Source organism: Procambarus clarkii, chromosome 18 (genome assembly GCF_040958095.1).
Source record: "Procambarus clarkii isolate CNS0578487 chromosome 18, FALCON_Pclarkii_2.0, whole genome shotgun sequence".
Classification (NCBI taxonomy): Eukaryota; Metazoa; Arthropoda; class Malacostraca; order Decapoda; family Cambaridae; genus Procambarus; species Procambarus clarkii.
Genome location: NC_091167.1, coordinates 34620465 through 34637407, shown reverse-complemented (window position 1 = coordinate 34637407; position 16943 = coordinate 34620465). Strand labels below are relative to the sequence as shown.

General features: G+C 44.4%; 1 non-coding gene across 1 annotated transcript; it reads right to left on the bottom strand.

Moving 5' to 3' along the window:
- Nucleotides 1–13861: 13861 nt before the first annotated feature.
- Nucleotides 13862–13943, bottom strand: TRNAL-AAG (transfer RNA leucine (anticodon AAG)). Its single transcript has one exon. It is a non-coding gene; the product is annotated as a tRNA-Leu (tRNA).
- Between the last annotated feature and the right edge of the window lie 3000 nt (nt 13944–16943).

The window sequence follows — 16943 nt, the reverse complement described above, 5'->3', positions numbered from 1 at the left end:
TCATGTAAGTCCCTTAACTTCTCTCACCTCAATCTAAAGCAACTTAAAAACCTTAGCAATTCATACAACTGAAGAACATAATTTACCTGAGGGCCACCATATCTAGTGGCCTCGACGGGGGCGGGAAGCCGGCGGCTAGTCGAAGGTCCCTTAATTGTTCCTGATAATTTTATCTAGATGAATTTTGAACTAACAACTGTCGCCCAGTGTTGAATTTTCTCCAAAGCAAATAGTGTCCTTCTATGCGGTTCAGCATCTACTTATACACAACAAAAATTTGTTCATTTGTATGTCTAACACTCGCTTGAAGCAATCTAGCGATCACACATAATTAATTTCGACTCCTGTTTGTGTGTACTGAAGTTACCAAGTTCTATAGGCTGAATAAAAAAAATATAGTTTTCCATATCATCCCATTTTTCAGCATTTTCTTACGCATTATATCTCACATCTCTTGTCATACAGTTAAATAAATAGAATGTTCAGCTCCGATTGAATATTTGCAGGTTGCAACTCCCTGTCTGGTTGAGTGGCCATACTTGCAAGATGCCCCTGCATCCCTACGGGCTCACCATAGCCCGTGCTACTTGGAATTTTACATTCCAGGTAGCGAATCTTTAACAACAACAACCCTGCATCCACATCAGATATCCAGACTGTTTAGGGAGCTCCCTAAATTCATTGAGTTGGGCCGTAACCACATGACGGGAACCGAGTTGTCTTAAGTCCATCAGCTCCTCCACTGACTCAGTATTGTTGAATCTCACTGAATTGTGTAACTAGCTCATCAAGATTGTAACTTACTTAGCTAAATGAATTGTCGGGTTCATTCCCTGAGTCTCTGTAACCCTCTCTACTACCGCCCACATGATGGGTATGGAGTAAATAAATGCATATTTATATGATATAATAAATGAATAATGCATAATTCATAATAATAATAAATGAACTAAACTACTGAACCTTTGGGAAAGATGACCAAAAAAGAATAACGGTACGTCTCTCATAATTATATAGATAAGAACATAAGAACATAAGAACAAAGGCAACTGCAGAAGGCCTATTGGCCCATACGAGGCAGCTCCTATTTATAACCACCCAATCCCACTCATATACATGTCCAACCCGAGAGAGAGAGATATGGTAGTCAATGTATAAATAGGATATACATAACCAGTAATGTGATGGTAATTGTATGAATGCTTTATTTAGAGGAATACTAAGTTAGGTGAACATCTTACGTAAAATGCTTTCCTAATAAATCTTTGCAGGTAAAGCGTCATTGTCTACGACATATTTATATACACCGTTAAGAGCACTTTCTTCTCTACTCCATTAAAATGTCCTTTACTCAAACTTTGTATAATACAACCTGAATACCAGTCTTTACTTCTTAATGCACGACTTCTAACCCCGAGCAACTTAAATTATATTATTTGGTAATACAAACAGATATTATCATAACACAAAATATCTTATATTTATTTAGTCCTGATAACTGCAGCAACAGAAGCAGCAGCAGCAGCAGAACAAAATATGAACAGCAAAAAGAGTCGCTTTAGAAGAATAAGGTAATTTCAGCAGTAGTATTAGGAACAGCAGCAGCAGTAAAATGCAGAACGAATTTTAAAAGCATCAGTAACACGGGCAGACTAGCCAGCAACACAAGCACCAGCAAACATAGAGACTCTAAGAAATTGGTGCTGCAACGGCAGAACAATAAAATTGGTAGCTGCAAGGAAGCTCAAATAACGGCAGCAGCAGAAGCAGCAGCAGCAGCAGCAGCAGCAGCAGCAGCAGCAGCAGAAGCAGCAGCAGCAGCAGCAGCAGCAGAAGCAGCAGCAGCAGCAGCAGCAGGTGTGGTCTGCCTCCGGCGGTTTATTGAGCCACCGGGACCACTTATCGCAACCATGTTAGGGACAAGTACTATCATAGAAGGACGGAAGCAAACGGCAGAGATGATAAAGAACGAGAGAGAGAGAGAGAGAGAGAGAGAGAGAGAGAGAGAGAGAGAGAGAGAGAGAGAGAGAGAGAGAGAGAGAGAGAGAGAGAGAGAGAGAGAGAGAGAGAGAGAGAGAGAGAGAGAGAGAGAGAGAGAGAGAGAGAGAGAGCGAGAGAGAGAGAGAGACACAGACGTATGACATGTCTCAATCCACCCACAATAAGACACGCGAGACGTGTTGTCTATTTACAATTCGTTTCACCTTGAACCTTGACCTCTTGACCACAAAACTGGATATTTTTGTATGGGTTTTATTGTTATAAATTTTGAAGAAGCTCTGGTCCTGAAAGTCTAGCCTAATGCCGAGAGACCAAAGACCTTTTCTAAGGTAATCAAAATCAAAGCAGAGACCAAAAGACTTGGTCTCACTAAACCAGACTTGGAACAGAAAAACAGAAAGATAACCAACAGGCCACAGCGAGCACCGAGAGTGTGAAGTGAAACGAATGAAAGTCCGTTTCTTGGTAATTTCTCTCCTGTGTGAGAGAGGATGAGGGAGAGAGGGGTGAGGGAGAGAGGGTGAGGGAGAGAGGGTGAGGGAGAGAGGGTGAGGGAGAGAGGGTGAGGGAGAGAGGGTGAGGGAGAGAGGGTGAAGGGAGAGAGGGGTGAGGGAGAGAGGATAAGGGAGAGAGGGTGAGGGAGAGAGGGTGAGAGTGAAATAGGCGAAATGTGGTAGAATGAAGTGAGTCAACAGAAAATTAAAGGTCTTTGGAGTGTGCATAGCAAGAGGTGAAAATGGAAAGAGAAAACGGAAGGAAGAAGTATGATAAGGCAAGAAGAATGAGGACGAGCAGTAAAGAGAAAGAGGAGGAAAAAGCAAGCGGAGAAAAACAAAAGGTGAGAGAAGGAAGAAGGGGAGGAAGGAGAAGGATGATGGAAGAGAACGAGAGGTAAGATAAGGAGGGAGATAAAATAGAGGGAAAGGGGAAAAAGAGTCAGTGAGAAGGAAAGATCATAATTAATAAAGGGAGGATGGTGGCGAAAAAGGGGGAACCATAAATAGCTTCGTTATTGCACTTGTCCTTGGCCAAGGCTCCAGGAGGTCCCCCATGATTGACTAGCGTTGCATGCAGGATTAGCCAGGCCGAGTAATTACTTCTGAAGGTTCAGAAACAAGCTTTTGAAGTTTAAATAGAGACAGAGATGTTGGCGCTCTGGTTCCCTGAAGCAACGCGAGTGGGACTGTCAAACTCGTCGTCACGCCCGCCGACGTAACCGGAAAGTTGGTTGACTTGTGTGTTTGGAGAGGTGATTGTCTTCTCTTATCTTCGAAGACTTTAAGAGGCCTGAAAATTCTCATCTGTCGTCGTTAAAAGAGGATCATTTTATAGCGTACAGCTATAAAATGATGAGGGAGAAGAACAAGCCAGTGCTTGTTCTTCTATCCTCTTTTCATTGGCTACCTCGTCACGGTGATGTTGCTTGATGATGCTCCTGGTCTTGGGGGTTCAAGTATTCAAGATGGTCTCGATATGCAGGCGATGAGTCACAATAACGTGGCTGAAGTATGTTGACCAGACCACACACTAGAAGTTGACGAATGACTTGAGAATGGTCCAGGACGGACCGAAACGTCGTCGTCCCTTCAACTTCTAGTGTGTGGTCTGGTCAACAAGATGGTCTCCTTCAGCACCCTCAGTGACCAGTTCATCTGCTCGTTCGTTTCCTTTGTGGAGGGTAATTGTATAGTTCCGAAGTGTGCTTTTCAATGTTAATGATTCCGGAATTGCCCTTTGTTGACGGTATAGAGCTCTACAATGTTTTTTCGACGATGGCTAAAAATCAACAAACACTAATGTCAGTGGAGGAGCTACACGGAACATAAGTCTCAGCAGCTGGTCTACCATCACACTCCTATGACTCTCATCAAATTTGCGAGGTCCACCCAAAAGATGGCAACTTGTAATTCTGCTCACTTCTCTTACAGACAGGCATATAAAGCGACGGGCAGACAGACGGGCAGAGTCAGAGGAGCAATGAGGAGAACGGTAATGGTAAATTCTTGTGTAATGTGCATAAGGAATTTCTGTTAATAAATATCCTGGTTGTTTTTAAAGACAGCAACAGGAATGCTGTTAATTAGACGTAAGCCATTTTCTCTTTAGCTGAAAAATCTCACACTTTTACTCTCACTCACTCTCTCCTTCTCTCTCTCTCTCTCTCTCTCTCTCTCTCTCTCTCTCTCTCTCTCTCTCTCTCTCTCTCTCTCTCTCTCTCTCTCTCTCTCTCTCTCTCTCTCTCACTCACTCTCTCCTTCTCTCTCTCTCTTTCTCTCTCTCTCTCTCTATCTCTCTCTCTCTCTCTCTCTCTCTCACTCTCTCTCTCTCTCTCTCTCTCTCTCTCTCTCCCTCTCTCTCTCTCTCTCTCTCTCTCTCTCTGTCTCTCTGTCTCTCTCTCTCTGTCTCTCTCTCTCTCTCTCTCTCTCTCTCTCTCTCTCTCTCTCTCTCTCTCTCTCTCTCTCTCTCTCTCTCTCTCTCTCTCTCTCTCTCTCAAATAAATAAATATATCTGTACCAGATTCCCAAAACACACATTCCCATCAGCACCCCACACACGCACTATACCACCTACCCAAACACACTCATTATGGTGCTATAGTGACCACAGCTGTGAGTGATCATAGTCGTCCCTATAGTGACCCAAAGGTAAAAAATAAAAACAACGCTCCTGATTGACATCGAATATTTTTTTTTTATCCCTTCTAGTGAATTTACCGAATGCTGATTGGACGACATGAGAGACAGATGGTGAGAGAGAAGGCGGGGAAGGGGGAAGAGAATGGAACAATGACCGTAGGGAGGGAGGGTGGGCAGTGTGGGAGGGTGGGATAGTGGAGAGGGAGGGAGTGATAGATGGAGAAGAAGGAGAAAGGAAAGGAAGGACGGTCTGGGTGATGGATAGGGTTGTGTGTGTGTCATGACCTCAGGAGCTGGATGACTCTCAAGGTGTGAGGCTCAGGACGAGGCGTTGGGTGAACGTACTGCTCAGGACGAGGCGTTGGGTGAGGGTACTGCACAGGACGAGGCGTTGGGTGAGGGTACTGCACAGGACGAGGCGTTGGGTGAGGGTACTGCACAGGACGAGGCGTTGGGTGAGGGTACTGCTCAGGACGAGGCGTTGGGTGAGGGTACTGCTCAGGACGAGGCGTTGGGTGAGGGTACTGCTCAGGACGAGGCGTTGGGTGAGGGTACTGCTCAGGACGAGGCGTTGGGTGAGGGTACTGCACAGGACGAGGCGTTGGGTGAGGGTACTGCACAGGACGAGGCGTTGGGTGAGGGTACTGCTCAGGACGAGACGTTGGGTGAGGGTACTGCTCAGGACGAGGCGTTGTGTGAGGATACTGCACAGGACGAGGCGTTGGGTGAGGATACTGCACAGGACGAGGCGTTGGGTGAGGATACTGCACAGGACGAGGCGTTGGGTGAGGATACTGCACAGGACGAGGCGTTGTGTGAGGGTACTGCTCAGGACGAGGCGTTGAGTGAGGGTACTGCTCAGGACGAGGCGTTGGGTGAGGGTACTGCTCAGGACGAGGCGTTGGGTGAGGGTACTGCACAGGACGAGGCGTTGGGTGAGGTTACTGCTCAGGACGAGGCGTTGTGTGAGGATACTGCTCAGGACGAGGCGTTGGGTGAGGGTACTGCTCAGGACGAGGCGTTGGGTGAGGGTACTGCTCAGGACGAGGCGTTGGGTGAGGGTACTGCTCAGGACGAGGCGTTGGGTGAGGGTACTGCACAGGACGAGGCGTTGGGGGACGGTAGTGCTCAGGACGAGACGAGAGATGAGAGTTAACGCACATGACAAGGTATGAGGGAAGAAGCTGCCCACCTCCCTCACGTATCATGAAGTTCAGGACACCACACACAACACAAGACAATGCCTTAGAAACACTTAAGGGAGCATAACCAGTAATATTTCACCTTTGTGAATCAAAGCGACAAGAGAGTCGTGTATACATAGTCGAGCATTACTATGGCACAGTTGACCAGAAAGATCAAACAGTGTGTATTATGTGCTTCGCGTACGAGAGTTGAGCATTAGGAGTAAAACGTGATTCTGGCGATAAGGTGAGCATCAAATCGAGTGAACTGAAGGCTAGTGGAATGAAGTGAATCGAGTGGCATGAATCGTCGATTGGGGTAAATTAATTCGGATGGTGTGAAACAAGTCAAGCTGCATGATAAATCTAGGTGGTTGTATAGTTTGTTATACGCCAAAGAGCAAATACCTACGATGGAAGTGCTTCAGAGCATTTGTGCTGCCCAAAATTAGTAACTGACAAAGGTCTAGTAAATAAAAAGCTTTCACCGTGGAATTATGGAGCTAAACACACACATCTCTCGGAAGCGGACCTTGAGGTCTGATTAAGACCATTTGTGCCCTTTGTAATGCTTTTTTTTTGCGCTACCGCTCACAGGATGAGTATTGGGGTGCACAATAAACTAGCCGGCTCGACCGGCAGCAACAGTCAATGTGTGTGTGAACCGGTATGACGGACTAGGTCTTCTGTCGACCAGTGTCAGAGAACAGACGTGACAGTTGTACGAGTGTAAGTGTTTAATGGGGTAGATGTTGCTCTCTCTCTCTCTCTCTCTCTCTCTCTCTCTCTCTCTCTCTCTCTCTCTCTCTCTCTCTCCCTCTCCCTCTCTCTCTCTCTCTCTCTCTCTCTCTCTCTCTCTCTCTCTCTCTCTCTCTCTCTCCCTCTCTCTCTCTCTCTCTCTCTCTCTCCCTCTCTCTCTCTCTCTCTCTCTCTCTCTCTCTCTCTCTCTCTCTCTCTCTCTCTCTCTCTCTCCCTCTCTCTCTCTCTCTCTCTCTCTCTCTCTCTCTCTCTCTCTCTCTCTCTCTCTCTCTCTCTCTCTCTCTCTCTCTCTCTCTCTCTCTTTCTCTCCTTTCATTAGTTAGCTTATTACCGGTCTGGCACAGCTGATCACGGCTCTTCATCTCTCCCTCACAATTAATCTAATTTTATAAGAACCACCGTAGTAGCAACATCACCACCACCACCACCACAACCATCATACCACTAAACTCAGTAACAACAGCAGCTGCATGTACTCTGCTAATATGGTATAGTATAACAAGCACGGCTGACTGCCGTCTTGCTCTGTGTGACCTATGTATCCCGTAGTGTCCAAAAGTTCCTAAACCAAACACACAAGTCAACTCTGGCTTTGACAGGGGGGAAAAAGGCATCAAAAACACCTACACAATCGAGAGAAAACACCAACCTGGCAGAAAACATTCCCAAAATAGTAGCGTTGTGTGAAACAGCTTCACCCAAAGCTGCTGTGTTTGTACGATTTCTACCAGTTTTGGTTTTTTTTACCAGTTCTGCAAGTACCTTGGCCAATACCTACATTGACTTTTGTGCTTGTCTTCCAGGTGGCGCTGACACACACACACAGTACGGAATGCACTAGGCAGTGATGTGGTGGAGACTGACTTCATACACAGTTTCAAATGTAGCTATGATAGAGCCCAGTAGGCTCAGGAATCTGTACACCAGTTGATTCACAGTTGAGAGGCGGGACCAAAGAGCCAAAGCTCAACCCCCGCAAGCACAAATAGGTGAGTATAGAATCACATACAGAATCAGCCAAAATCCACTGGTAGAGAAAATTTGAATATCAGAACAATTATGTCTGTTACATCGAAAACCATCGACTTCTCGGTTAAAAGCTCAAAATGTTTTCTCAAGGGTCTTGGTTCTAGGTTCATTCACTTAATAAGAGACTCAAGAGCTACTATGTATCTTTTTTCAGTCCATCGGTGTTGAAACCCAAAGGGAAACCTCAAACAGAATTCTCGGTTCCTTTCCGAAATCAGAGGAGTTGAGGATCTCTGACAATTTACTGTATTCACTATTTTTAAAACAATCATGTAACTAATACTGAATAAAAAATATATATGAAAATAAAAGCCTATAAGAGATTTCGCTATTTACGTGCATACGTGTAGGAATCATACAAAACTACCCTGGGTGCCATATATTTTCTTCTTCAAAACGAAAGGTCCTCTCAAATACTATTAAAGGGTAGGGAAGGTTGAGAAGGGTAGGGAAGGTTGAGAAGGGTAGGGAAGGTTAACATGCGTAAGATAGGTAGCGAATAGTAGGAGAGGCGGTGAGGGGTAGACAAGCTGAGGATTGTTTCAGGGGCCTTACAACCAATTTGCAACATAAGATCATACACAAATTGACATTATGCAAGCAACTGAATATTTCATGAATTTAATCAATAATTCACGAACACAACGAAAATATATCGATCAAAACGAGTGAGGATAAAGAACAAAATACATTTTATTCTGAATAATCAGATTCAAACTATTGTATGTTTATCCAGCTAGCAAAACCAGGTCCAGTAATCCTAAGCCGGAATATAAATGAACACGATAATATTAAAAATAAATAACAAAAAAATCGCTTCGAATAAGCAGTATTAAGCCCCGAAAATTGCAAAAAGTTTTCTGGCAGTCCATAAAATGGTGTTTTAAAAAACATTAAGACTAACACAAATGTTAATTCGATTTAGCCACTTCAACGACCCATGTCCCTGTAGACATGAAAAGCTCATTTTATAAATGTTCGCTTTGCATGCGCTTTGCATTTTCAAATTCGATGATTTTCATTCGGCTAGCCACTTGCCCCGGCCCCCCCCCCCCTCCTTGTTGCAGGCGACCGAACTGGTTTCTCGAGAGCCATTCTCCTCCTTACATGGCCTTTGACCTGCTCTTTGAGGCTATGAGCTAAGGTTTAGCGGGTGGATTGGTGTGACAATACGCTCTCGCACAGCTCAGCACACCATACGCATACAGGTGTGGTCGCACACTTGCACAGCTCAACATGCCATACGCATGCAGGTGTGGTCGCACACCCGCACAGCACAACACACCATACGCCCACAGGTGTGGTCACACACCCGCACAGCTCAACACACCATACGCCCACAGGTGTGGTCGCACACCCGCACAGCACAACACACCATACGCCCACAGGTGTGGTCGCACACCCGCACAGCTCAACACACTATACGCCCATTTCCTCGGAAGAAAACTGAGGATTTACATAAGGAAGTAAATAACATACTTGCTCAATTTTAAAACAAAATGAGCTTAAAGTTGTGGTCAAGATCTGGAGGGTTGAGGAGCAGGACATACGAGGTAAAGAGAAAGAAGAACATGCGCGAGGATAGTTACGGGGGTTAAGGTGTGAAAGAGAAAGGTGTACACAGGAACATAAGAAGAAATAAAATCCCAGAAAGCCTCATTCATTGACTCATACGACGCAGCGTGTATATTTATATTCGCCTAAAACTCTTTCATATGTCTAACCTACGATTGAAACATTCCAACGATCACAGGTCATACTATACCCCCAGTAGTTTGTTCCATTAGTCATTAACCTTGCTTCTAAACCAGTATTTACCCAGGTCTTTCCTGAATCTATATTTATCGAATTGGAATCAGTTGTATAGGATCGCATCCCCGGGAACACTTTTGTTTTTATTCGGTACATTTATGATTTGTTTTTGACTCCAGATTTCCCCATTAATTATGATTGTAATCTTTTTCACATTACATTTTCACAGTTTGAACATTATCGGCTGATATCTGGCAGCTCTGTTATCATAACCTAGGCACAGAATCTTACAATTTTCTCCATTAAATTGCATTTAGCAATCTTGTATCTATTTTAAAAGCCAATCTAGATATTGCATTGATTTTGTCGTCATCTGAATATTTGTTCCAACTTTACAAGCTCATATAGATAGGTACACACACACACACACACACACACACACACACACATAGCATAGACTTCCGAGCATAGTTCAGGAGAAGGGAGGGAGGGGGGGTTGCCATCGGGTTGCCATCAGATGAAGGACGTAGTCTACCCCTCCTCCCTCGCTAACTTATCCCATCTCATAGTCCTAATAATACGAGCAGCTCAGGTTAATCCTTATTAATCCTGACTGCGTATGCCGGCGCTGACATGCGGGGCGGACAGGTTCTTGATATCCAGCCAGAGCTGCCCCCAGCTCGTCTCATTACAGGATTCATTAGGGCGTTCGTGAGGCTGGGGGGATGGATAGACTGGGGGCTAATATACACAAGCCTCTCACGCGGTTCGGGGCAGTGGCTGGCGTGTGTGTGTGTGTGCTTTTAACCTTTGCTTTTAGTCGGTTTAACACGCATCTGTCTCAGCAGGTTTGCAAGGCATGCATCTTGCTCTTTTCCACTGTGGCTTTGATCTATACTCATTGCTGACAAAGGTAAGAATAATTTAGTTTTTTTACGAAATACATTTTCTTTATTGTGTTATTAAAGAACCTATTGTGGGGACTAACAGCCACAATTATGCTTCGCATTAATGCTTCACATAACGACATAACACCCTCGAGAATAGTATAAGTTGAGCAGAGGAAGTGTTTTCAATTATTCTGAGTAAAAATTATAGATACTTTGTAGAATTGGTAGATTAAATGTTATCGAAGATTCTCACTAACATTGGTATGACCTTCTTATCATAATCGGTGCTTCTTGACGGTGGAGGATCGGTCGAGCTTCCTGACAGCACAGGATGGGGTGTACTGCTTGACAGTATAGGATGGGGTGTACTGCTTGACAGTACAGGATGGGGTGTACTGCTTGACAGTACAGGATGGGGTGTACTGCTTGACAGTACAGGATGGGGTGTACTACTTGACAGTACAGGATGGGGTGTACTACTTGACAGTACAGGATGGGGTGTACTACTTGACAGTACAGGATGGGGGTGTACTACTTGACAGTACAGGATGGGGTGTACTACTTGACAGTACAGGATGGGGGTGTACTACTTGACAGTACAGGATGGGGGTGTACTACTTGACAGTACAGGATGGGGGTGTACTACTTGACAGTACAGGATGGGGTGTACTACTTGACAGTACAGGATGGGATGTACTACTTGACAGTACAGGATGGGGGTGTACTACTTGACAGTACAGGATGGGGTGTACTACTTGACAGTACAGGATGGGGTGTACTACTTGACAGTACAGGATGGGGGTGTACTACTTGACAGTACAGGATGGGGTGTACTGCTTGACAGTACAGGATGGGGTGTACTACTTGACAGTACAGGATGGAGTGTACTACTTGACAGTACAGGATGGGGGTGTACTACTTGACAGTACAGGATGGGGTGTACTACTTGACAGTACAGGATGGGGTGTACTACTTGACAGTACAGGATGGAGTGTACTACTTGACAGTACAGGATGGGGTGTACTACTTGACAGTACAGGATGGGGTGTACTACTTGACAGTACAGGATGGGGTGTACTACTTGACAGTACAGGATGGAGTGTACTACTTGACAGTACAGGATGGGGTGTACTACTTGACAGTACAGGATGGAGTGTACTACTTGACAGTACAGGATGGGGTGTACTACTTGACAGTACAGGATGGGGTGTACTACTTGACAGTACAGGATGGAGTGTACTACTTGACAGTACAGGATGGAGTGTACTACTTGACAGCACAGGATGGGGGTGTACTACTTGACAGTACAGGATGGGGTGTACTGCTTGACAGTACAGGATGGAGTGTACTACTTGACAGTACAGGATGGAGTGTACTACTTGACAGCACAGGATGGGGGTGTACTACTTGACAGCACAGGATGGGGTGTACTACTTGACAGCACAGGATGGGGGTGTACTACTTGACAGTAGAGGACTTTCACCTTTCGTGTTCTCCTAACACACATCACACTATTTGTATAAACAACAATTCGCAATCCCAGACTCGCGCAGAGAATTTGAATTCTCTGTAATTAACATTCTTTCTTTTCCCGATCTAAAATTTGTTGCGAAGCGAGACCAAACTCCTGATATTTTTATTCTCTCTGATGAAAGCAACAACTTTTGCGTCTGATGGTTTTTAAAGGTCGTCATTGCCTGATCCGAGATACGAAACTGAAAATTTTCCTCCTGGAATGGATATACAATTTTCCGAGAAACACATTTGCTTCAGCTGGAATATTTTGTATTTTTTTCTGCAAATATTCTCTGACCGACTGGCAGTTATTGCCTCAGTTTCACAACACTGACCGGCTGGCAGTTATTGCCTCAGTTTCACAACACTGACCGACTGGCAGTTATTGCCTCAGTTTCACAACACTGACCGGCTGGTGTACACATTCTTACATGACAGATTATATGAATCACGAAATATATACAATACCTAAAAGTGAAGGAAACAAAATAAAACTATTTACAACCAACGCTGGATTCACATTTACGAAAACGCATAACATGCGGCGAACTCCAGGCAGATGTCTATCTCCATCGGATATCGATAACTCGCTCAATTATATGAAGCCAAATCACATCCAAATCGACGGCAGATGGTAGGATACCAGGTGCAGATAACAAACCAGCTGTTGATAAGAATAAGTAATGGCTCAAAGTGCAGGCGATGAGTCACAATAACGTGGCTGAAAAATGTTGACCAGACAACACACTAGAAAGTGAAGGGACGACGACGTTTCGGTCCGTCCTGGACCATTTTCAAGTCGATTGTGAATGTCTCAATCCTCGACCGATTGAGAATGGTCCAGGACGGACCGAAACGTCGTCGTCCCCTCACTTTCTAGTGTGTGGTCTGGTCAATAATGGCTAAAAGTAGTCACAATAAATAGTCAAGTGTACATCTCAAACAGAAGTACAGGAAATATATTTAAATACTCTCACAGTCTCACTTCATGCAGATTGGCGTTCAATCCTCGACCGTCCTAGGTGGCTGGGCACCATTCCTTCCCCTCGTCCCATCCGAAATCCATATTCTCATCCCTTCCAAGTGCTATATAATGAATTAACGCTTTCTCGCGATAGTTGCCTTCCCTTCTCCCAAGGCTATATAACCAATATCAATATATAGGCTCGGCTATATACCGAAAAGCGATATAGCCTCGGAGAAGGGATGGTTATATGGGCCAACTCTTTTATAAAAAATGCAATTTCAACGAAAAAAATGGATTGTGGTGAGAACACAAGGCGCTCACCAATCAAGAGCCACATGCTGACTGTGGCATTCCCGCGAATACTGCTTCAATACCAATCATTTTGACCAGACCACACACTAGAAGTTGAAGGGACGACGACGTTTCGGTCCGTCCTGGACCATTCTCAAGTCGATCCTTGAGAATGAATCGACTTGAGAATGGTCCAGGACGGACCGAAACGTCGTCGCCCCTTCAACTTCTAGTGTGTGGTCTGGTCAACATACTTCAGCCACGTTACTGTGACTCATCGCCACCAATCATTTATTCCTAGATGGACTCACGTTAAGAAAATGTTCGCTCGAGGCATAGTTAGTTACACGTGAAATCACGCCAACCAAGGAAGTCACGAAGATATAAACACCAGTAATAATGATGGCATAGAAGACATAGATTAAGCACTTTAGGTTTAGTCTCCGTAATATAGAAAGAAATTATATTCCCTTCAATGCGCACAGAGAACGAGGACCGGGTTAATGCCAGGAATCAGAAACGTCCCCCATGAACTGAGATTAAAAAAATGATTTAAATTTCCATTCTCTATAACGATGCAGAGTAAAGGGAGTTACTTGATTGAAGAATATAAATTGATGAAAGCGTATAACAAAAGGGGATATATATAAGATGCAAATCACAATAACTTAAGAGTAAGACAACAATCGTGTACTTTTGAGTCATCCAACTATCAATGATGTTATCAAATAGCTGTGAATTTTGTGTTGAATGATTGACTTGATTGTATTCGTACTGTTGCCTTTTCTCGCCTTATCCCTTACCTGTTTCCTAATGTTATGAAGACAAAAGAACCCTTGGCAGCGGTGGGATTCGAACCCACGCCTCCGAAGAGACTGGTGCCTTAAACCAGCGCCTTAGACCGCTCGGCCACGCTACCGTTAAGTTTCTTATCAAAACAATGGATAAATAATTTAAATATTTAGATTTAGGAAAATTCAAGTTACATACTGACTTGGAAAGAGGGCTGTTGATTTATGGAATAAACTACCGGGTAACATAATAGATGATGGATTAGTTTCGATATAGATTTGGATATATATAGATTTGGAAATAGATAGATTTGGATATATATAGATTTGGATATAGATAGATTTGGATATATATAGATTTAGATATAGATAGATTTGGACATATATAGATTTGGATATTGATAGATTTGGATATAAATTTGGGGTGAATATAGATAGGAACTTCATGGTTATTGGGTAATAAGTCTTTTGCAGTTTCCATTTTTTGTCTTCGATAATAAGATAATGAAGAAGTTGGTGTGAAGGTAAGACCATTTGCTGTAGTTGTCTGTGGTGCGGTTATCTTGAGATGATTTCGGGGCTTTAGTGTCCCCGCGGCCCGGTCCTCAACCAGACCTCCACCCCCAGGAAGCAGCCCGTGACAGCTGACTAACACCCAGGTACCTATTTTACTGCTAGGTAACAGGGGCATAGGGTGAAAGAAACTCTGCCCATTGTTTCTCGCCGGCGCCCGGAATCGAACCCGGGACCACAGGATCACAAGTCCAGGGTGCGGATACACATGTATCATCAGATGGTTATCTTGGTCAAGGGGTCATCAAGTGCACACACACACACACACACACACACACACACACACACATACACGAGTGTGTGAACTTGATGTGCACTTAAGGCACCAGTCTTTCGGAGGAGTGGGGGGTTCGAATCCCACCGCTGCCAATGAATTAGCTTTTGAGCTGGACGGTAGAGGGACGGTCTCGCTTCATACAGGTCGGCGTTCAATCCCCGACCGTCCAAGTGGTTGGGCACTATTCCTTTCCGCCAGTCCCATCCCAAATCCTTATCCTGACCTCCTTCCCAGTGCTATATAGTGGTAATGACTTGGCGCTTTCCCCCCCTGATAATTCCCTCCCCTCCGTCTCTTCCACTTTCCTAGCTGTGGGATAGATAATTATTCAGAAACGAATTATTCAGCCCGTCCTCCTACGGTCTCCTAACGTCAAGAAAACGGTCATAATAAAGTGTCCTCTCCTAACCTACCAGAGGACCCAAAACAGAAAACGGGACAATACGTCACTTTCGCGAGCCGCTTCCATTTTTTAGTACGACCATTTTTTGACCTTAGGTAACGCATACGAGCGAAAAGCGACGTTCTTTTTAGGACGACAGGATGACTCTTACTCGTAGGATGACAGGGTGACTCTTACTCGTAGGATGACAGGATGACTCTTACTCCTGTGATGACAGGATGACTCTTACTCGTAGGATGACAGGATGACTCTTACTCGTAGGATGACAGGATGACTCTTACTCCTGTGATGACAGGATGACTCTTACTCGTAGGATGACTGGATGACTCTTACTCGTAGCATGACAGGATGACTCTTACTCCTATGATGACAGGATGACTCTTACTCGTAGGATGACAGGATGACTCTTACTCGTAGGATGACAGGATGACTCTTACTCCTGTGATGACAGGATGACTCTTACTCGTAGGATGACAGGGTGACTCTTACTCGTAGGATGACAGGATGACTCTTACTCCTGTGATGACAGGATGACTCTTACTCGTAGGATGACAGGATGACTCTTACTCGTAGGATGACAGGATGACTCTTACTCCTGTGATGACAGGATGACTCTTACTCGTAGGATGACAGGATGACTCTTACTCGTAGCATGACAGGATGACTCTTACTCCTATGATGACAGGATGACTCTTACTCGTAGGATGACAGGATGACTCTTACTCCTGTGATGACAGGATGACTCTTACTCGTAGGATGACAGGATGACTCTTACTCGTAGGATGAACAGGATGACTCTTACTCGTAGGATGAACAGGATAACTCTTATTCGTAGGATAACTCCTACTCCTATGATGACAGGATGACTCTTACTCGTAGAATTAACAGAATGACTCTTACTCATATGATGACAGGATGACTCTTACTCCTATGATGACAGGATAACTCTTACTCCTATGATGACAGGATAACTCTTACTCCTTGTGGCTCTTCAGAAGAGCCAGAGTTTGACTTCTTGCTGATAATCCTCCTCATTATATACAAAACTCTCCAATTCGCAAATATTATCCTGTGTAGCCGTGGCAAGAGTAATATGCTCCCACTTGTAAAATGTAAAGGTTAGAGTGTAGTCACCTGCGTGGGCACGGTCTCCAGGGATGATTGAAGTGGATATTCCAGACAAGAGAGCTTGGCAAGCTCCCCCCGGCGCTCAGAGACACCAACCAGATGACTTTACACTCGACAGGTAAACTTCAGATCATTCAGCAGCAGGCGCTCTCAATAAGCAGCGTGCCAAAGAGCAGCTTTTTTGAATAGATGAGTCCGGCCAAATGGGACCCCATCCCTAAATTTAATCTTTTAAACCTAAAAATTGCATAAAACCCCCCAAAAAATTATCACGTTATCAGCCACCTAAAACTATCATGATTGATAATACATGTGTTGTTATTAATGTGATATGATTGTGATATTGATAATATTGATATTGATGATATTGATTGTTATGATAATGTGATATGCCTGGTGTGTGTGTAATGCTTCGTCAGGTCTGTATTGCTTGCCTGGTGTGTAATGCTTCGTCAGGTGTGTAATGCATCGGCAGGTGTGTAATGCTTGTCTGGTGTGTAATGCTTGGCAGAGGTATAATTCTTCGCCAGGTGTGTAATCCGTGACTGGTGTCTAATGCTTGGCAGAGGTATAATTCTTCGCCAGGTGTGTAATGTTTATCTTGGTGTGTAATGCTTGTCAGATGTGTAATGCTTGCCAGGTGTGTAATGCTTGTTAGATGTGTAATGCTTGCCATGTATGCATTATTTGCCAGGCAGAATCAGGAGCCAATTTACACTGCGTTTAATGTACACTCATTACTGAAGC